A 22,841-nucleotide genomic window follows, 5' to 3' on the forward strand; every position below is an offset into this window, starting at 1 on the left:
TCGACAAAATCTTAATGAAGAAGTCACTTAACACTGTGTTAATTAGAGTGACATTTATGAAATAAATATATTAATTATTTTTATTATCATAACTATTATCATCATTCAGCACAAAAGTAGTATGTAATTATAGTAATTACTATAATAATACACTGCTTGACAATTGCTAAGGAACAAAGACACTGTTGGACAGGAATAATCGAGGACAGTGATGGACTACAGTGCAAACGTAAAGAGATGCAATGGCATATTTATAACGAAAAATTGTACAGATTTCGCCACTAGGGAAAGCAGGATAATTATGTTTGACACAGGTCAGACTATTAACATAATGGTCGATATCGAACTCTCAGTAAGGAATACGCCCTCCTCGGGCATTAATGCACATTTTGCACCCGTTATTCATGCTGGGTACAAAACTGTTTACTTTAATAATGATAACAAAACCAACAGCTGTATTGGAATCCAACGTCTTTAATTCTTTTTAATAAATGCTACCAGTTTTGACACCAAATGGGTTCATTTCAGGCCCCATGCGTAAACTGCCATCTTCAAGCGCAAAGACAAAGACCAACGAAGTCTTCAAATGAGAACAGTTTTCAAGCATGTACACCTCCATTTGCAACGAACAAAATCGTTTGCAGCTGGGCCAAAATTAACTGGATTCCGTACCTTCTTAGTAGTAACAAGCCCATCTTGATCAGACAACTCACGGCTACGAAGATACGGAATCCAGTTAATTTTGACCGCGCTGCATATGACTCTGTTCGGTGCATTTGCTAGCGTACATGCTTGATAGCTGTTCCCATTTGAAGACTTCGTTGGTTTGTGTCGTTGCGGTTGTTGATAGCAGATTACACTTGGGACCTAAAGATGACCCCATTTGGTGTAGAAACTACTAGCATATGTTAAAAAGAATACACGACGTTGTACTCCAATATAGATGTTGATTTTACTATCATTATTGATACACTTTCCTTGATGGATTACCAGTAAGTGTTGAGCAGTCCTTGTTGGCTATTCAAATGGATCAAATGGTTCTGAGCGCTATGGGACTTAACTTCTGAGGTCGCCAGTCACCCAAAACTTAGAACTACTTAAACCTAACTAACCTAAGGACATCACACACATCTGTGCCCGAGGCAGAATTCGAACCTGCGACCGTAACGGTCGAGTGGTTCCAGACTGAAGCGCCTAGAACCGCTCGGCCACTCCGGCCGGCTCAGACGGACATTATGCACAATAATATCCCTGCAGTACCGCTTTGGTGTAACGGTACCTCGTGCAAAGATATGCAGCGGTTGATAACTCAGTATTTCTCGGACAAATGGAAAGAAACCAAAATCATTCCGATACCAAAGAGAGCCAGAGATCGACTACTGCTGTGAATCTGCATCCTAAAAGTGCTCTGACTATTCCCAGCAAAATATTCGAACGTGCCTTGAAGAAGAGTATTGAAGAGCCGCTCATATTAGACGAAACAATACGTCCAGAACAATTCAGGTTCCTACCAAAGGCCTCTGCAGAGCTCCAAATGGTGGAGCAAACCGAGCATATCATAAAGAGCTTTAACCACACAATGTAAGTAGCAGTCGTCTTCCTGGAGATTTAATGTGCCTATGATAAAGATTGGACGGAGAACTTGCTCACTGAAATTCAGGAGTCCATGAGTATACCGGACTGTTATATCTAATTGCCAGTTTTCCCCCCCAGAATATTTTTTCTGGTTACGTTGAAGGACAGCGTTCAGAAGTCTGTTCTCCCACTGCCGGCCAACCCGTGGATCAGTCTTGTCCCCTATTTTATACACAGTACGAGTATATATCAACGACATTCCTAGCGCCCCATGTGTCCAAGTTGCCCAGTTCGCGGATGATACAGTGTTTTAACGACCGGATGAAGACACGACACAAACATTCGTGGCCTCCAGTGCCAATTAGATCTTACTGGTGATTGGTGCCTGAATAATAACGTCAAATTGAATGCAGAGAAGTCAATTGCAGTCTACTTCGGGAAGAAAAGGGCTATGTTAAGTGACACGTTACGACTACAAAACAGGAACGTCTCAGGGTGTCCTGCTTTCTAGTACCTGAGGGTGAAACAAGACCAACATCTCTTCTTCCACAAATGCATGGAATAGCCACGGACAAAATCGCTCGCGATTCCAAAGAAACTTATCCCCTTTTAACTGAGTAGTGAGCTAAAATCTCTACCAAATTTAAACTATGCAAGAGTATGATGGTTCTAAGATACTTTGTGGCAGGACATCCTGGGTCTTGACGAGTAAAACCTGTCTCCATGAAACGCAAGTAGTCCAAAATAAATGTATTAGAGTGACTCTGAGCCAGAGTAGATAGTCGAAAATCACACCAAGACCCTCACATAGATATATGAAATTCAGAAGCAATCAACGAATCTCCATAGTAAGATCGACCAGGTCCGTGGGACTATCAGACATCCAGAACATATAGGCAGGACCACTCCATGTTCCTGGCATCGATTCAAAGTTCCTAATAAGTGATCAGAAAAGGGTTAAAATTAAAATAATTAATTTTCGAACAATGTTGCTGAAGGAATTCTTATAGATCCATATGGCTTCAGAAAGTACTCTCCAGACTGAACGTAACCCGTATTTCTTATATGAAGTGAGCAAGGGTCGCCTGGAGGCGAGGGAGAGAGAAGAGAGATGTGGCAAGAAATCCGTGGAGATTTTATTGCAATCCATCGATTAATTTCAATACTGCAGTGCTTTGCTAAACACGGTCACACTGTAGATAGTGTGCTCTTACATTCCCCTGATGGAACTGACCTACACCTTTGTTGCTCGTATTTGGCGACGTACAGTTTAATGTGGACATCGAACTATGATGCAGCTTGGCGACTTTAATATACACAAATAACTGCCAGAGCTAAAAGAATCGAAAAGTTACAGAAACCATCTTAAGAGTGACCCAGAGTTGAACATTTTATCTTTACATTGGTAGGGTGACACCCACTAAAAATAGCTCCTATTCACCAGTTACTGCCAAGGTTTCTGGAGGTTTCCCTCTCTTGTTAGGTAAACGCTTGAACTGGAAACCCTCTCCCAAATGTTCCCGACGGGAGCCTCTATGTCGCAGTTCCATCTCTCTTTGACTTGGCTGGAAAGGATCGAGGCCGGTGATAGGCAGAGATCTCAAAAAGCACACCGTATTCATTCGTGTAGGAATCAGAGTATGTCTGAAACAACAGTCCATCACAGATCTCTTGTATTTCTCGAATTTTATTATTAGAAATCTATGAACTAAATTGAATGATTCGTTATCTGGCCAGCTGACATGTTAAGATTTTCAAACGAAGAGTTACAAAATAAATAAAATCGTGGAAGTAGTTCAGTTACATGAGCTACAGTTTGAGCTGACAAAGAAAACTTGTTAATTTGTTTTTCTTCTTTATTTCTAATATCGTAATAAAGTGAACGGGCAGTTATGCCTCATTTTACGAATAGGGAAACATAGCACCTAGAGTAGATGACGTTCCTCTGAATTGTTGAGATCCGTGAAGAATCAACCATGACAAAACTGTTCGACCTGATATGAAATACGGGCAAAGTACATACAGTCTTCAAGAAGATTGTGGTAATCCTAATGCCAAAGAAGTCAGGCTTTATAGGTGTGGGTATTACAGAATAAACTGTTTAATAAGTCACATCTGCAAAATATATTTACAGAAGAATGGAACGGCCGGCAAAAGTGGTCCTGTGGTGTGACCAACATAGATACCGAAGAAATGCAGAAACACCGAAAGAAATACTGACCTTACGACTTGTCTTGGAAGACAAATTGAAGAAGCGTAAACATGTGATTATAGCATTTGTGGATTTAAAGAAATGTTTCACAATGTTGACCGTAACAGACTCGTGGGATTATGAAGGTAGGAGAGTTAAATTACAAGGACCGAATATTATCTAAATCCTATACAGAAACCAGACAGCAGAGTTGAAGAACATGAAAGGGCAGCAGTAGTTGAAAAGGGAGTGAGGTAGTATTATACTCTCTATCTAATGTTGTTCAGTGTATAATAGTAGGTTCAGTAAGCAGCAAAGGAAATCAAGCAGAAATTTGGAAAGGAAATTAAGCTTCAGTGAGAAGAAATTAAAACATTAAGATTTGGCGATGAAATTGTAATTCTAACAGGGACGTCAAAGGACTTAAGTGCCTTGAAAAGAATTTATGAGTAGAGCGTCAACAAAAGAAGGTTAACGGACTACACGCGAATAAAAATAAGGCGATGTTGAGTGAATTAGTTTATTAAATGAGACATTAGAAGTAGCAGACGAGCTTTGCTACTTTACCAGCAAAAGAACTGACCATGCTCAGAATAGAAATGATATACTGGCAATGGCAAAACAAAACTTTCCTCAGAAAGAGAACTAGGTTAATATTTAACACAAATTTAAGTGTGAGGAAGTCTTTTCTGTATATAATTGCTTGAACTTTTGCCTTATATGGGAGTAGATCTTGAACAGTAAATAATACAGGATAGAAGCTTTTGAAAAGCTTGCAGCAGAATAATTTAGAAGATTGTATCGGTTGACTGAACTGGAAATGCCAGTTTCGTTATAGAAGGAAGTCTGGGGAGTACGTAAAAACTGTAGAGCAAGGCCAAGGCCTAACTACAGCAAGCAGGTTCGACGGATGAAGTTTCCGGTGGTTGTGCAGAGATGAAAGTGGGTTGCACGGGATGCACTGGTTCGGACGGCTGCATCAAACCAATTTCCGCACTGAAATCCACAGCGTAGTTAACGGTTCGTTTTCACGATGCGTGTCGCCCCTGCAGCCCGTGGCATACGCTGCCCGCGTTGCGCAGGTCGTCAAGCTGTCTGGCTGCAGCCTAGCCAGCGCAGTGCGGTTTTGCGGTCAGCAGCGTCGCTTACCGCTGGCGAGGTTTTCTGCCGAATATCGGGTCACACATTGTCGCGACGCGGCAGCGCTGAGGAAGGCGTGCTAACCTCCACAACTTGTTCCACACTCTACCGTTACCTGGTCCTTACATTTCACTCACTGCTCGTACAGCAGAAAGAGGTCATCCGATTTCAGTTTCCTCTTTCACACTTTCTCACTTGAAGTATCAAAAACATAGCGAAGGCAGTGAAATAGCTGCTTGGGCGTTCGCTGTGCTTTCGCTGACTGAATAAATATTTTTTGCTTATGACTGATTAATACCGCTTTCCGAAGTTTCGCTGACCGTGCACTTATTAGATCTGCCGGGATGAGCCAGAAGCAGTCACAACAACGTGAGATAATTCTCTCAAATAAATGCCGATTATTTCGTTTCCTTTCTTTCTTTTCACGACATTTGTCCATATTAATTCATACAGAAGATGGAAGGCTCTGCAGGAGGACCTCTTTTCCAGTAAAATTATTTCGTAGCAAGTCAACATCAACGTATTTCCCACTTTTGTCTAGGATAAATTACATACAATATAGGAAGAGCCCTTTTTTCCCTTTGCCTTCATTTCATAATTCTTCAGCTCCAATTCTTCTTTGTAAAATAAATACATTTCACGGTCTTTGTTTTTTCCTGTCCCTTCGCGGGATCGGCATATTATTCTGGACATGGCAGGTGGTACAGGCTGGCCAGATACTCTTGCTGTCGTCGCCACACCCCCTTTCCCTCCTCCTGGGACAAAATTTGTGTAACCCCGCTTCTACGTCTAGCATTATCCTTGTGAAAGTGTGAGAACGTTTTCTAAATTATTGCAGGATATTCACTTATTCAGATGAGGGAAACCGCACAAAAATCACATCCATGCTGGCCGGTACACCGGTCCTCATCGTTTATCCTCTGTGGAGCGCTGCTCCAGCAACAGCGTGCCTTCTCAGATCCCGGAAGTGGTGTGCTGTTGCGCGCGGCTATTCAGGCTGTGAGTTAATGATCAGTGTGCTCTCATTTATTATATAGCCGAAAGACTCAGCCTACAGGAATTGTGAAACGATCCCTGTTGTCGAGGACCGTGTGCGACAAAGGGCGCAGATTCACCAGGAGATGGACAAACTCACAGGTGTCTATTGTCTATTGAAGCCTAAGCGCTGCAGTGTGCGAGTGAGACAGACGAGAACCTACGTCACAGGGAAACCTAATAGAAGCCGTTTGTGGCCAAGGAGGCGTAGCAGTGTTAAATAAGGTGGACCTAAGATCAGCTGTAAACAGAAACATTTATGAAAAATATTTAATTCTGTAGTAATGCAGGGAATAAAGCCACAGTAATTTTAAACTGCCGTCCACCATAAATTTTCATGGTGATCCCAATAAAACTTGAACATTGATCATATATATAATAGTTTAGGATTTACTGTTAAAGTGAAATTAACAAGCTTTGTAACAAAGCTAAAATCTGAACGCTTTGGTCGATCTGAACGGTCGATATTTCATATAGCAGCGCATCATTAAAATGACAAACGTTGTAAATATAAACTCTGTAACTTTATTTGTTTACAAGATATAGTAAATTTAAGTTATCAGTATTTTCAGTTAAGCATCAGATCATCATTGCCTCCACACAAAACACATTGAACGATGACAGCATGACACTTTATTGAATCATTAGGTAATAGAATATTTGTTGTAAAGTTTAGTGCATAATAGTTTCTTTTGTTCTTTATTTATTTATCAGAAAGCAGGTTGGTGTAAGGCTACTGGCCGTGACATTTAAAGTTAAGAAGGAAGTTGTATTGGTTTCATGCAAAAGAATTTAACAATGCATATTACTGTTACTTTCTTTAGAACGTGAAAGTGGTCAAACTTTGATTATTTAAATATGTTAAAACGTAAAATAATGTAGAGTAAGCTATAGCCAGTCAGATGGACGGCTTCAGGAAAGGGAACTGCCCTAGTCAGTTGAGCGAGGATGTTCGGCGCGCGGGAAACGCTGCCGGGGACGGACAGAGGGACAGTGCTGGTGGAGACGATCGCTCTTTAGATAGCTACGAAGTGAAACGACGTGAAAAATTTCCCGTTGTGTGGTATCGCGGAACTTTGCCTCTGAGCGGTGAGCAGCCGCGCGCCTCGTGTGAACTTTTCGCGTAGATATCTTGTATTTCGCGATGAGATTGTGAATGATCGAGCTGTGTCAAATGGATCTGCTCTTGAATGTAACAGTAACTCTCAATACGACCACTTTCGCTATTAGTTTGCTTTATAAATAAAAATTATTCTAACGAAATCGCGACTGTGTGGCCTACATCATTCATGGGTCGTTAATTTAGTTCCCGATATTATTATTGCTGTTATTAGATGTTGTGTTAACTTCGCATTTGGCACACTTGCCATCAGCCAGAAAATTTAACCAAAGTGTCTAATTTAGGGCGTGTAATGCGACAAGTGCGGTTCAATCCCTAGACGAGTTTGAGCCAAGTCATTTCGACGAAAAGGAACCGCATGTGAGCCCGAACATCTTTGGGATGTTAGTTCGCAATTGGCTGCTCGTCCGGGATAGGAATTTGGAAAGTGTTAGTTGGGAGATAAGAATCTTGCAAAATGTTAGAACACGACTGGGCTTTGGAAAGTGTTAATTGCGGAATATGAACTCGGGAAAGTTTAGATTTGGATTTGAATTCTGCAAAGTGTTTCCAGAAGTATTATCTGAACTTCGATAAGCAGGACCTCTCGAAAAAGTTAAATGTGAGATCGGGTCAGGACTGAATATTAGGTTTCCTTAATAGTTGCGAAATTACAATTGCAATTCTCGCAGTTAACTACATTCTGTGACCTACGTCCCAAGTCTGTGGCAGTTTAGGCAGTTTGCGTGGGGGCTCGGAGCTACGAATTTTGCAACAGTTGTGTGCACCGAGTTTTAGCAGTGGTTAGGAGTGATAAAAAAAGTAACGCGGAAGAAGAGGCGTCATCGAAAGCACGTGGTTCCAGTCAGCAGCGGTATCTTCAACGGCGATACGTCGCGCAGCGGCAGTTGCAGTACCACAAGAGAGGCTTTTATTACAGTGGGATCCATGTATTAGCAGTTACGGCGATTAATTTACTTACTCTTTTCCATCTGTCTCGTTTTCAATTGACTGTTGGGTTGGGTTGTTTTAGGGGAGGAGACCAAACAGCGAAGTCATCGGTCTCATCGGATTAGGGAAAGATAGGGAAGGAAGTCGGCCGTTCCCTTTTCAATGGATCCCGGCATTTGCCTGAAGAGATATAGGGAAATCACGGAAAACCTAAATCAGGATGGCCGGACGCGGGATTGAACCGTCGTCCTCCCGAATGCGAGTCCAGTCAATTGACTGTCACGGTCCAGTTACATAAATGTGACTAACGCCTATGTTCGACGTCAACATGCAATAACCTCACAGACGACAGGTGGCAGCACTAGCAGTGGATGGTATATAAAGTGTGTCGGGGAGACGCGGTAAACAATGAAGACATGTCGTAGTGCGAAAATGGAGAAAAAAGGGCATTATCCCTGGCTTTCCGGCCACCTGTGGAAGAATTTCCGAAGTGGCTAAGTTTGTAAGCTGTTCGAATGCCATCGTGTTTCAAGTATACTGTGCATGGCAAAATGGCGCAGTCCGAAACTGGCGGCGGCCGGAGTGGCTGAGCGGTTCTCGGCGCTACAGTCTGGAAACACGCGGCCGCTACGGTCGCAGGTTCGCATCCTGCCTCGGGCATGGATGTGTGTGATGTCCTTAGATTAGTTAGGTTTAAGTATTTCTAAGTTCTAGGGGACTGATGACCTCAGACTTTAAGTCCCATAGTGCTCAGAGCCATTTGAACCAACCGATACTGGCGCCAAGGCAACTGTGGTGCATCGCGCGCCATTAATGACAGGGGTGAGCGACGACTGCGGAATAGAAGTGCAATTATGGAACAACTGATCACACAGTGAACCAACAGTATCTTCTCAACGATCTTTCAGCCAATGTTGCTGTGTACAGACCTTTGCATCAGGCGCGTGGTTCATGCAGCCGTGCTCACTGCTGTTCGTCAGTTGCGAAGGCTTAAATTTGCTCGCCAACGCCGGACGTCCGCTGAGTGGCTGTATGTGGCCTTCTCGATTGGACTCGGCACGATGGCATCTACCAGCAGGACAATGCAACGTGTCACAAAGCTCCCTGCGTACGTGCGTTTTTCGAAGAGCGCCAGGATGAGTTTATCAGACTCCCTTTGCCACCAAACTCCCCCAATTTAAACCCAATCTAGACTGCGGGACCACCTCGATCAGACTGCTCGCGCCATGAATCCTCAACCGAGAAACCGAGCGCAGCAAGCCACTGCGCTGGAGTCGGCATGGCCCCACATACATGTCGCTACCTTCCAGAAACTCACTGAGTCTCTTCCTGAATGTCTCGCAGCGGTCCGCGCTGCAAAAGATGGCCATTCAATTTTTTGATAGGTGACCACATGAACGTGGCTGGACAGTGTGTAATTCTAAATGGCTAAATGCATTTATGGTAGATGGTGCTCAATCCCAGTTGTAGTTTGCCTATCTAAAGCTTCAATAAACTAAAACTTAATTCTGTCCGAACAGGCCATAAAGGCCCAACGGTACCTACAGGCGTCACTGGATGCGGATATGGAGGGGCATGTGGCCAGCACACCGCTCTCCCGGTCGTTGTCAGTTGTCGTGACCGGAGCCGTCACTTCTCGATCAAGTAGCTCCTCAGTTTGCCTCACAAGGGCTGAGTGCACCCCGCTTGCCAACAGCATTGGACAGACCGGATGGTCACCCATCCAAGTGGTAGCCCAGCCCGACAGCGCTTAACTTCTGTGATCTGACGGGAACCGGTGTTACTGCCGCGGCAAGGCCGTTGGCGTAACGCTTTAATGCATAGAGGAAATTTTAATATTCAGTATTTCACATAATTATTGACCGAACTTAAAAATTTAAAATGCTGCTATAATCTACTCGTTAAGGGGTACAATCTTATGTTAAAGGATTGACGCATAAGACAAGTATTACAATAAGAAATTTTGTAAATTTCTTTGGGCAGCGTGACTCATGGCGCGCAGATTGCCCAGACTGAATCCAGTCTTTGCGAATGAAAGCATTTAGCGATTTCCAGCAAACTTTACACATAATTTTAAAACTTTATGAAACTTTTTCTGCTGATACTCGCCACAAATAAATAAGACGAAAAAGTAAAAAGTTTATCACTTACTAAATTTACGCTGTTCATGCAGAAAAACTTCAACAACATACATAGTATTTTAATTTATTACTTCTTTACTAATAACTCTCTTCAGAGACAGTACACCCGTAGGCCTACACCAGTGAATTTACCGGCAAAATTACATCATTGTGCGACACGTAGTTCGGGAGGAAAAATGTCAAACTTCAGATGCATGAAAAACTATCTTTTGTTTGAAAGGGAAAGCAAATTTCCCAGAATATACTCATCCAGCATGAGATAATTAGGGCACTTAGCAACTTCCAATACATGCTTAACAAATTACCTCGTTCATAGTGTAATTAGAAGTCTGAAGCTGTTTTGTAAAGGGGGGTTCGATTCTCTAAAGAATCAGGGCGAATGTCTACCAGTTGCATCTTAATCTCTCCTTTGGCATCAACGTACATCGAGAACATTTCTGCCAACGTCTTTTTACACATTGCGTACCCCTGGCTGCGGCGCAGCGGTTGTTGTTGCAGTTGCCGGCGAATCTCGTTAAGACACGCGCAAAATGAGCGCCCCTTCCTTATTTGAATGTAGGTGCACTTCCCGGTGTCTAATGCTAATGATGCTTGGTAGACATGTTTGTAAGATGTTCTGATAGTATTGAAGGGTGTGATAGTTCTGGAAACACACGGCTTTATGTAACAGTACTGGCAGTAGTATCTTATTTCACTTCTTTTACAATGCGCTGCGCAAACTCTGCAAGGTCGCACTGGATATTTCTTTTTTCCACTTCCCACAATAGTCCGAATAATATGTTCTTCCTTGTTCCCTGACAATCAGTCAGGTGTATCCTTAGCAGATGCTGGTTTTGTAGACTGGATTGCTTCATTTTCCTCCACAGATGTTGCGCCAAATTGTTGACAACTTGTCCCGGCTCTTGCAATTTCTTTTAGGAAAGTTTTATATTTTTTGGAGATCTGGATTTGGGATTCTGTACTCTTTATATGCTTCAAACAAAGCCCAATTTATTTGAAACGAAACTACTTTCTTTCTCCGTTTATTGGTTATCCTTATTATCCCACAATACGAAAGATATTGATCAACTGTGTTCACGCCTTTTGTAGATTTATTGTAGTTAACAATAAATTTTCGTTCCTCTATGGTTTCCCCTTGTCGTGTTTTTTCTCTCCAACGACGCTAATCGCTGCACCCCACTCCACGCTTCACAGCCCGCGGCAATACGTAACATACGTGTTTATGAACAGTATGTTTAACAAGCCCTCTGTTAAACTTGTATCGGTATGTTCACATAGTATGTTGCAGTGAATGACAATTACTTACTTTTTAGGTGGGTAAATGACCGTTAGGAAACCGAAGGCCAAATAAAAACAACAGTAGCAGAAGTAATACACAAAATTACTGGCCACTTTGATCAGTAATCATTTCCTGTAGAATCCGAATCATGAGCTCAAACCTAATGAGATATCTCAAAGAGACTGACCTCATCCAAGCCGATCAACATGGGGGCCGAATATATCGGTCATTCGAAACCCAACTGGCGCTTTTCTCACACGACATCCTGAAAGTCACGGAGAAAGTCAATCAGTCGCTTGCAGTATTTCTTGATTTCCGAAAAGCATTTAATTCAGTACCGCAAGTACGGTTATTATCGAAAGTACCACCGAATGAGGAATCAAGCGAAATTTGTGACATGACTCATGCAATCAAACAGGACTGGATTTCTTCTCCTATTTACGGACACTACTACAACCAACGACAAGTATTCTACTTGCCTCAGAGGTTTTCTGAATGCATAGGCTTAACAGTGTATTGTACGCATTTTGTAGTTTAATGTCATGCTTGGCGATGTCATTCGTTTATGAGCCTCGCTACAGTGTGCATGCACGTTATCCATGTGAAGAGGCGTAAGCAGATGCTACCATTCTGCGAGATGCCTGCAGAAGGTGTACGCATTACATTGATATATAGGGCAGAAGTGAGTGAAAGTCAAGGCCTCCGTGACGCAGTCGGCAAGCGCGTTCGGCTGTTAACCGAAAGGTTGGTGGTTCGAGCTCACCCGGAGGCGAAATCGTTTTAACTGCCACCGAGGTGAGGACATACGTCAACTGTCACAATTTGGCTGTGTTTGAACGATGCCACAGAGCCTTATGCACATTCAGCCAAATGACAGTGTAGGTTAAAACATGGCCCTACACAGACGTTCTACTGTTTTCCTATTTATTCGCCATGTGTGACACTGCAGTAGAGCGACGCCCACTACAAAAGATGTATTATTTACATTTAATTTCAGCGTATACACCGCGAGTGCCATATTAAAGGGCCTCTCTCTCGATGTAGATTTGTATTTGGTGTCTCTTAAGTGTCGGTCTGCATTGGGGCCGCTGTTGGGTGAGCGACGTGCTGGCAAGTCAATGAAGAGTTGTATACCCCCTCCCCCCATGCAATGGCAAGCCAATGAAGCGCTGTAGACCCCCTACCCCCATGCAATCAGGTAATTCGGATAGGCATTGCCTGCTACAGCTGTTGGATATTCTCCCCAGGAGCATCGTGGCAGCCTCTGTTCAATTGGCACGTCAGATAGTGAAAATCTCGAGCTGGTTGGGGCGCTCTGTCTATAATGCTTCAAAAACCCTCAATTATGGCGACCTTTCTGGCCAAGGTAGGGTTTGGTAAGCAAGAAGACGAGCACTAGAAATTCTCCCCGTCTGTTGTCGTGCGCTATCTTGCTGAAATGTAAGCCCAGGACGGCTTTTCATGAAGGTCAACAAAATGAGGCGCGGAATATCGTTGACATCCGCTGCGCTGAAGGGGTACCGCGGATGACAACCAAAGGTGTCCTGAAGTTGCACCCCAGACCGCGAGTCCTGGTTGCCGGGCTCTGTGGCCGACGACACTCAGTCTGGTATCCCACCGCTGACCAGAGCGTGATCGGCCTGAAATGCCATTGACTGGAGTAGAATCATCTTTAATGATGAGTCCCGCTTCGAACTGAGCCCGATGACCAGCTAAGACGTGTATGGAGACGCCTCGAAGAGCGGTGGGGTACCAACCTGGCTGTCGCCCAGCACCGTCCGCAGTTAACCTCATGTAGCTTCCAATGTTATCCAGTGGATCGTTAATATAAATTATAAATATTAGCAACACTTTAACAATTGCTTGAGGTACACCCCAAATTTTAGTCTCTCGATTTTGTTCCGTTAAGAACGGCGTGTCGAGTTCCATCTGAAGGCAAGTCCTGTATCCAGTCGGGAATCTGGTCCAGTACTCGGTAAGCTCATATTTTCTTCACTAAACGACTGTGAGGAACGATATCGAATGCCTGTTTATACGGCGCTCTGGGTCTCACGGACGAACAAAGCGAGCAGTTTTTAGCCGCATCTCTGTCAGTAGAATCCAAAACGACTTATATTCTCGAGCTGAGCTGTATATGAGCCCAAAAAGAAACTTTCCTGTATTTTTATTTCCAGTAGTAAAGTATCTGACGCGAGGCCTCCAATGATTAATTTCATGTTGTATGTAACTGTGAAGTGCTCTAACACCATCAGCAGATCAGCGAACATGTCTGTGTTTAGGTTGAAGGGGAGGAAGGAATAGAAGAATGGAACCAAAATAAAACGTCACTGTGAAGTGAAAAACTGAGAGCCTGTGCGACTGAATGTCTGAGACCTGATTAATGCTACCTGGTGACCTGCACAGTCTTCTGTAACAATCATCAGCCGCTAGACGAATTGTACCCTGCTCGGTAACCGAACGCCCTTGATCCAGGCTCCATGCCTTGTGTTCAGTTGCTCCCTTTCCTCGTACAGCACGGTGATGGAGGGTTCGCACCCCTACATTCCGAATTGATTCTGCGGAAAGAGTTGTGTACTGTCTGTCTAGTTGCTTCCAAAACGGATGCATTCTGTTCTCCATCTACCTGCGAGCGATAATTTGTAGGCAGAGGTTACCAGGTAGAGTTGTTGACTGCTGGCGGCCACTGCGAGGGAGGCGTGCAATGTTTTGAGTATCTCGATAGCGGTTGAAAGTTGGGATGAGGTGGCTGTGGGCACGCCAGTTCCACGGCATCTTACCCTCCTGCCAGTACATCTTGCTGTAACTGACAATGCGCACCCTGTGTAAGCTTGAAATGACCCCTTTTTACGAGAGCAACGAACAATACTCATTTTGTTATATTGACAGTTGTGGACACAGTGCGCTCCACTGAACTGCACTGAATTTATTTTCATTCCAATACATTGGTGGCTAATTGCAGCGATTTGCTGTGCTCAAACGAGTACTATTATAGTCCGCATTTTATTTTCATGATCAGTTAATTATTTAAATGTTTGTTATAGCTTCCCATCACTTCAGAAGCAGACTGTCCATGAGATACTCTGCGCCCGCCGTATGGAGTTTCTCAAGCCACAGCACGCTGTCAGAGCGGAACGCTTGTCTGTGCTCTCTGTTGCCAGTCCAAGGTGTCACAAAAATCGAGGAAATGATAAACCTGTAGATCAGTGCGTCTTAAATGTGCATCAGAGTGCCACAACGCTCAGTCACAGACGAAGAAACTGTAGCTCGAGTTGAAACTTCCTGGCAGATTAAAACTGTGTCCCGGACTGAGACTCGAACTCGGGCCCTTTGCCTTTTGCGGGCAAGTCCTCTACAATCTGAGTTACCCAAGCACGACTAGTGCCCCGTCCTCACAGCTTTACTTCTGCCAGCATCTAGTCTCCTACCTTCCAAACTTTACAGAAGCTCTCCTGCGAACGTTGCAGAACTAGCACTCCTGAAAGAGAGGATATTGCGGAGACATGGCTCAGCCACAGCCTGGGGGATGTTTCCAGAATGAGATTTTCATTCTGCAGCGGAGTGTGCGCTGATATGAAACTTCCTGGCAGATTAAAACTGTGTGCCGGACCGAGACTCGAACTCGTGAGCTTTGCCTTTTGCGGGCAAGTCCTCTACCATCTGAGACACCCAAGCACGACTCGCGCCCCGTCCTCACAGCTTTACTTCTGCCAGCATTTCGTCTCCTGGCTGTGGTTAAGCCGTGTCTCCGCAATATCCTTTCTTTCAGGAGTGCTAGTTCTGCAGGTTCGCAGGAGACCTTCTTTAAAGTTTGGAAAGTAGGAGACGAGATACTGGCAGAAGTAAAGCTGTGAGGACGGGGCGTGAGTCGTCCTTGGGTAGCTCAGATGGTAGAGCACTTGTCCGCGAAAGGCAAAGGTCCCGAGTTCGAGTCTCGAGCCGGCACACAGTTTTAATCTGCAAGGAAGTTTCATATGAGCGCACACTCCACTGCAGAGTGAAAATCTCATTCTTGAAGCTCGAGTTCCTCCACCTGCGACCGAGCGAGATGCTGCTGTCATTAGGTGCTGGAGGGAAGACGGTCTTTCAAATCCTCGTCCAGCCATTCGTGTGTAGGTAGCCAAAGCGCAAAACGCCAATTTTCTTCTCTGCTCCGTTTCTAATGACGTTGTCGGCGACATGACTTTAAACCTCAATCTTCCTTCTTCCTTCCTTCGTCTACGTCCGCAAGGTGAAGAGAAAAAATTCCGCACTTGCCTGTCACTATGCGATTCCTCATCCCAGTTCAACACAAAAATGTAGCAAGTGAGACTTAGTCTCTCCAGTAGGTTTAATAGGAATGCTATTTAAAGTTGAGGCTCTGGTAACGCTGTAATTGAGTGCAGGGTGGAGAAAAAGAGGTGGGATGAACTCTGAACTTCCGGGGCTGATCCATTAGCTCCGTAAGACGAGGCAGTGTGTGGGGAACGGATATGCAGACTCGTCCATGTCCCAGTCGCTTTCGTACTAAACTACCTTTTTTTTTCTTTCAGCATCAAACTGAATCCAGTTTACACCTCCACAGTGCGGTGTCTTGTCTATATCTTTCTGTTACTGTTATTTAAACATTTAGACATAACATGAGCTTCTTAGAGACGTAAGAAAACAATAGTGGATGGAGTAACATCGTTTATATCCAGTGAGGTACAGAAAACGCAATAGTTAGGCTACATTAGATTTCACATTGTGAGACGCACAATAATTCCATTCTGTGTGTTTGACGTCCACAGAGCCGGTACGTACACGTGCCAGCAACGTTCACTTTAGAGAAGATGTCCAAAGCGACCACTTCGTATTTGCAAACATTTCGCCACTCACTAGATGATGCTTGGATGGACCCTGTACAACATAGCTGCATCCATAACTGCCGAAGCTGCATACACGCGAGCTATTAGGTCGCGTCCATACATAAGTGGAGTACTATAAACTTCTTCCACTTATTCCTTTAAGCGCCCCCACAAATAAAAATCTAGTGGATAAATATACGGGGAACGCGGAGGCCAGAGCACTGGACCTTCACGACCAGCTTATTTCCCCGGAAAACCTTCATTTGCACAGATACGCACATTCATTCCAGAGGGTGGCGGTGCACCGTCATTCTGAAACCGTAGCTGTCGCCGAACACCAAGAGGAACGTTTTTTAATGCATGACTCCTCCCCGATTCCAGACCACAGGTTTATGCCAAACCGTGCAACCAGTTATGGTTGTGCACTGCTTGGTTAGTACAGGGTGTTTCAAAAATGACCGGTATATTTGAAACGGCAATAAAAACTAAACGAGAAGCGATAGAAATACACCGTTTGTTGCAATATGCTTGGGACAACAGTACATTTTCAGGCGGACAAACTTTCTAAATTACAGTAGTTACAATTTTCAACAACAGATGGCGCTGCAAGTGATGTGAAAGATATAGAAGACAACGCAGTCTGTGGGCGCGCCATTCTGTACGTCGTCTTTCTGCTGTAAGCGTGTGCTGTTCACAACGTGCAAGTGTGCTGTGGACAACATGGTTTATTCCTTAGAACAGAGGATTTTTCTGGTGTTGGAATTCCACCGCCTAGAACACAGTGTTGTTGCAACAAGAAGAAGTTTTCAAGGGAGGTTTAATGTAACCAAAGGACCGAAAAGCGATACAATAAAGGATCTATTTGAAAAATTTCAACGGACTGGGAACGTGACGGATGAACGTGCTGGAAAGGCAGGGCGACAGCGTACGGCAACCACAGACGGCAACGCGCAGCTAGTGCAGCAGGTGATCCAACAGCGGCCTCGGGTTTCCGTTCGCCGTGTTGCAGCTGCGGTCCAAATGACGCACGTATCGTCTCACGCGCCAGAGTTTACACCTCTATCCATACAAAATTCAAACGCGGCAACCCCTCAGCGCCGCTACCATTGCTGCACGAGAGACATTCGCTAACGATATAGTGCACAGGATTGATGACGGCGATATGCATGTGGGCAGCATTTGGTTTACTGCCGAAGCTTATTTTTACCTGGACGGCTTCGTCAATAAACAGAACTGGCGCATATGGGGAACCGAAAAGCCCCATGTTGCAGTCCCATCGTCCCTGCATCCTCAAAAAGTACTGGTCTGGGCCGCCATTTCTTCCAAAGGAATCATTGGCCCATTTTTCAGATCCGAAACGATTACTGCATCACGCTATCTGGACATTCTTCGTGAATTTGTGACGGTACAAACTGCCTTAGACGACACTGCGAACACCTCGTGGTTTATGCAAGATGGTGCCCGGCCACATCGCAAGGCCGACGTCTTTAATTTCCTGAATGAATATTTCGATGATCGTGTGATTCCTTTGGGCTATCCGAAACATACAGGAGGCGGCGTGGATTGGCCTCCCTATTCGCCAGACATGAACCCCTGTGACTACTTTCTGTGGGGACACTTGAAAGACCAGGTGTACCGCCAGAATCCAGAAACAATTGAACAGCTGAAGCAGTACATCTCATCTGCATGTGAAGCCATTCCGCCAGACACGTTGTCAAAGGTTTCGGGTAATTTCATTCAGAGACTACGCCATATTATTGCTACGCATGGTGGATATGTGGAAAATATCGTACTATAGAGTTTCCCAGACCGCAGCACCATCTGTTGTTGACAATTGTAACTACTGTAATTTCGAAAGTTTGTCTGCCTGAAAATGTACTGTTGTCCGAAGCATATTGCAACAAACGGTGTATTTCTATCGCTGCTCGTTTAGTTTGTATTGCCGTTTCAAATATACCGGTCATTTTTTAAACACCCTGTAGATACACGCATGCAATTCAATAACTCCCACTTTCATGTGATAGGCTACTGTCATGTGAAAAAATGATGCCCTGCTTATAAACGACGAGCGCTAGGGAACAGATGTCTGAAATATAGAAAACGGAACGTGGCAAGGATTCGAACCATAGTTCCATGGTGGTTGTGAGTTTGATATCGCAGCAGTCTACTCAGTGAGGTGGGACGGCTAGTGCGATCGTAGGGGGTGATACACTTCCTCTGTACATTATTATGTTCTGCACAATGTAACTGTTCCCAGCGTCTCGTTTTCGTACTCGTATTTTCAAATTGCACCCTACCTTATTTTACTTAGTAAACTTTTGTCGTGAATCTGGGTGAGGAATCGCACGCCGACCTCCAAATGTGGCACTTTCTTCACGCTGTATATTCTGCGAGTGCCGGAGGGTAGTTTCCATTGTAACAGTTATTAGGACATTTGCATATCGAAAACGTGTAGAATTGTCGATTACACGCGTCTGTGCCCGCTGTAATTGTTGTAACCTTGTCTTTTCTATACCTGCTGGGATAGGCACAGAAGCTTGTATTTTACTTCGAGATTCATAACCGTAAGCTAATTCTTGAAATTCTGTTAGCGGGATTTTTCGGGACAGATTGTGTCTACAGGGTGGTGCACTGATCGTAACCGGACCAAATATCCCACGAAATAAGTGTCAAACGAAAAAACTACAACGAACGAAACTTGCCTAGCTTGAAGGGGGAAACCAGATGGCGGTATGGTTGGCCCGGTAGATGGCGCTGCCATAGGTCATACTGATAGCAACTGCGTTTTTTTTTTAAATAGGAAGCCCCATTTTTATTACATATTCGTGTAATACGTAAAGAAATATGAATGTTTTAATTGAACCACTTTTTTCGCTTTGTGATAGATGACGCTGTAATAGTCACAAACGTGTAAGTACGTGGTATCACGTAACATTCCGCCAGTGTGGACAGTATTTGCTTCGTGATCCATTACCCGTGTTAAAATGGACCGTTTAACGATTGCGGAAAAGGTCGATATCGTGTTGATGTATGGCTATTGTGATTGACATCGGCCAAGTGTCCGGACCGCTCGCCGGATAGGTACGTTATTTTAGGAAACAAAAAGTGTTCAGCGAAATGTGAAACGTCAACCACAACCTGCAACAAATGATGATGCCCAAGTAGGTGATTCAGGTGCTGTCGCGGCTAATGCGCACATCAGTAGCAGACAAATTGCGCGAGAGTCAGGAATCTCAAAAACGTTGGTGTTGAGAATGCTACATCAAGATCGATTGCACCCGTACCAAATTTCTATGCACCAGGAATGGCATGGCGACGACTTTACGGGACGATGACAGATTTTTTGCACGCGTTTTATTTAGCGATGAAGCGTCATTCACCAACAGCGGTAACGTAAACCGGCATAATATGCACTATTGGGCAACAGAAAATCCACGATGGCTGCGACAAGTGGAACATCAGCGACTTTGGCGGGTTAATGTATGGTGCGGCATTATGGGAGGAAGGATAATTGGCCCCCATTTTATCGATGGCAATCTAAATGATGCAATGTATGCTGATTTCCTACGGAATGTTCTACCGATGTTTCACTGCATGACAGAATGGCGATGTACTTCCAACATGATGGATGTCGGGCACAAAGCTCGAGTGCGGTTGAAGGGGTATTGAATAGCATATTTCATGACAGGTGCCTTGGCCCGCACGTTCATCGGATCTGAGATCCACGGATTTCCTTCTGTGGGGAAAGTTGAAGGATATTTGCTATTGTGGTCCACCGACAACGCCTGACAACATGCGTCAGCGCATTGTCAATGCGTGTGCGAACAATACGGAAGGCGAACTACTCGCTGTTGAGAGAAATGTCGTTATACGTATTTCCAAATGCATTGAGGTTAACGGACATCATTTTGAGTGTTTATTGCATTAATGTGGTATTTATAGGTAATCACGCTGTAACGGCATGCGCTCTCAGAAATGAGAAGTTGACACAGGTACATATATCACATTGGAATGACCAAAATAAAATGTTCAAACGTACCTACGTTCTTTATTTTAATTTGAAAAACCTACTGTTACCAACTATTCGTCTAAAATTGTGAGCCATATGTTTGTGACTATTACAGCGCTATCTATCACAAAGTGAAAGAAGTGGTCGAATTGAAACATTCATATTTCTTTACGAAGTACATGAATATGTAATAAAAAATAGGGGTTCCTATTTTTAAAAAACGCAGTTTATATCCGTTTGACCTATAGCAGCGCCATCTAGCGGGCCAACCACAGCGCCATCTGGTTTCCCCCATCAACCTAGTCAAGTTTCGTTCTTTGTAGTACTGTCGTTTGACGCTTATTTTATGAGATATTTGGCCCGGTCACCATCAATGGACCACCCTGTATAATTAGACGTCAGCCGCTTCATTTATTTCAGCGTGTTGTGGTGCCTTCGGCCCGAGTGCAGTGTCCAGTCAGAAACAGCGCCAAAACCGAAATTGTGAGGTGCTGCGTGGCGTGGTGTGGTGCATCTTCCCGCTTCCGCCGGCCACGCTCCTGACGCCGAGTCCCCCGGATGCGGGCAGAGACGCAGGAGCGGGAACCGCGCGCCCTGGCTATCGGGCGGCTCGGCTCGGCCCTGCCCAGGCCGGGCTCGCCAGGTCCGGCGCGTTGCGTCAGCGCGCCTGCAGCCGGCTGCCCGCGCACTTTTTGCGGCAGTCATTTCATTGGCGCTGCCAATCACGTCCGCGCGCAACTAGAGCGCGCTACACGGCCGCTGCTTGCTGCCCGCCGCGCCAGCCACTGGCTGCTGCGTTGCGGCTGCCGGCGCATTCCTCGTGTACCGCGGAACAATTACGTATTTACGGCACCTGTCTGTTTACTTACACAGGCTAAAGCCCTACTCCACCGGCGAAATTTTGGAGGTTGTTCAGAGAGAAAAGCACAGTATGATCCAAGACGATCGCCCCTTTTCAACTGTTTACAAAAGCCTTATTAGCACAGGTCTTCATGATCTATAAATCTAGATGTACGAGGGTCAGTCAAAAAGTAATGCCTCCTATTTTTTTTTCTACGTTTAATTGTCAGGAAATTTAAATGCAATTACATAGGTTGAGAACCACAACATTGAGGATCATTTTGTCATTTTTCAATGTAATCTCCGCCCATCTCTACAGTTTTGGTCCATCTTTGAACAAGGGCATGTATCCCAACACGGTAAAAATCACAGCTCTGCTTCCTAAGCCATTGACGCACGGATGTTTTGACGGCCTCCTCGTCTTCAAAATGAATCCCACGATGAGCTTCTTTTAGTGGCCCGAACAGATGGAAGTCTGATGGTGCCAGGTCAGGGCTGTATGGGGGATGAGGCAAAACTTCCCATCCAATTTTGACAATCTCGTCAGAGGTGTGACGACTGGTGTGTGGTCTTGCATTGTCATGCAAAAGAAGAACATCTGCCATTGATTTTGTTGGGTGAACTCGCTGAAGACGTGCTTTAAGTTTTTTGAGGGTTGTGACGTATTGAACAGAATTTATTGTGCATCCCTGCTCCAAAAAATCAACCAGAATCACACCCTCTGTATCCCAGAAAACTGTTGCCATAACTTTCCCTGCCGATCGCACAGTTTTGAATTTTTTCTTCCTCGCCGAGCTTGTGTGACGCCACTCCATTGACTGCCTCTTTGATTCAGGTTCAAAAAAATGCACCCATGTTTCGTCCCCGGTCACAATTTTTTTCAGAAACTCATCTCCCTCCAAACGGAAGCGCTGCAAGTGTTGGGAGGCTTTTGTTTTCCTTGCCTCTTTATTCTGATCGGTTAACATTCTTGGAACCCACCGTGCACAAACTTTTGAGTACCCCAATTGTTTAATAATCGTGATCACACTGCCTTTACTAAGAGAAATAATGCGACACACTTCATCTGCAGTCACCCGACGGTCACCACGAATGATGTCATCAACTTGCTGAATGTTGTGTGGAGTCACTGCACTCACCGGCCTGCCGCTCCGCTTTTCGTCAGTCAACGGTGTTTGCCCTTCAGCTTCCTTACAACGACGAACCCATCGTCTAACAGTGCTGACATCCACTGTCACAACACCATACACCTTCTTCAGTCTTTCATGAATGCGTATGGGCGTTTCACCTTCTGCATTCAAGAATTCAATCACACAACGCTGTCTCAAACGAACATCGATGTCGGCCATCTTACAAACTTCTGCTGTGCTGGCACCTGTTGACACAGAAAGTTACTACTGCAGTGGATTGCAGAAGAAGGTTTGAGGAATGGCGCCAAAATCAAATTTTTCACTTAACTTAATTTTTTTAAGTAGAAAAAAAAATGGGAGGCATTACTTTTTGACCGACCCTCGTATTACTGAGTCTTTGGAACCCGCATCCTGGACTAGTGTAGGGGCGCCGGCCCCGGATCGAATCCGTCCGGTGGATTAACGACGACGGCCGGTGTGCCAGCGAGCCTGGATGTGGTTTTTAGGCGGTTTTCCATATCCTACTAGGTGAATACCGGGCTGGTTCCCGCGTCCCGCCTCAGTTACACGACTCGCAGACATTTGGAACACATTCACACTATTTCACGAGACGCAGACAGCTGGGGTA

At 44.7% G+C, this 22,841-nt stretch overlaps 1 protein-coding gene and 1 non-coding gene across 4 annotated transcripts in view; both read left to right on the forward strand.

Annotated features, from left to right (window-relative positions):
* Positions 1-22,841, forward strand: part of LOC126354357 (peroxisomal leader peptide-processing protease-like) — a 1,193,162-nt gene that overhangs the window by 613,400 nt on the left and 556,921 nt on the right. The gene's annotated exons all lie outside the window — the stretch shown is intronic.
* Positions 12,110-12,183, forward strand: Trnan-guu (transfer RNA asparagine (anticodon GUU)). The gene has a single exon. It is a non-coding gene; the product is annotated as a tRNA-Asn (tRNA).

Source organism: Schistocerca gregaria, chromosome 3 (genome assembly GCF_023897955.1).
Source record: "Schistocerca gregaria isolate iqSchGreg1 chromosome 3, iqSchGreg1.2, whole genome shotgun sequence".
Lineage (NCBI taxonomy): Eukaryota > Metazoa > Arthropoda > Insecta > Orthoptera > Acrididae > Schistocerca > Schistocerca gregaria.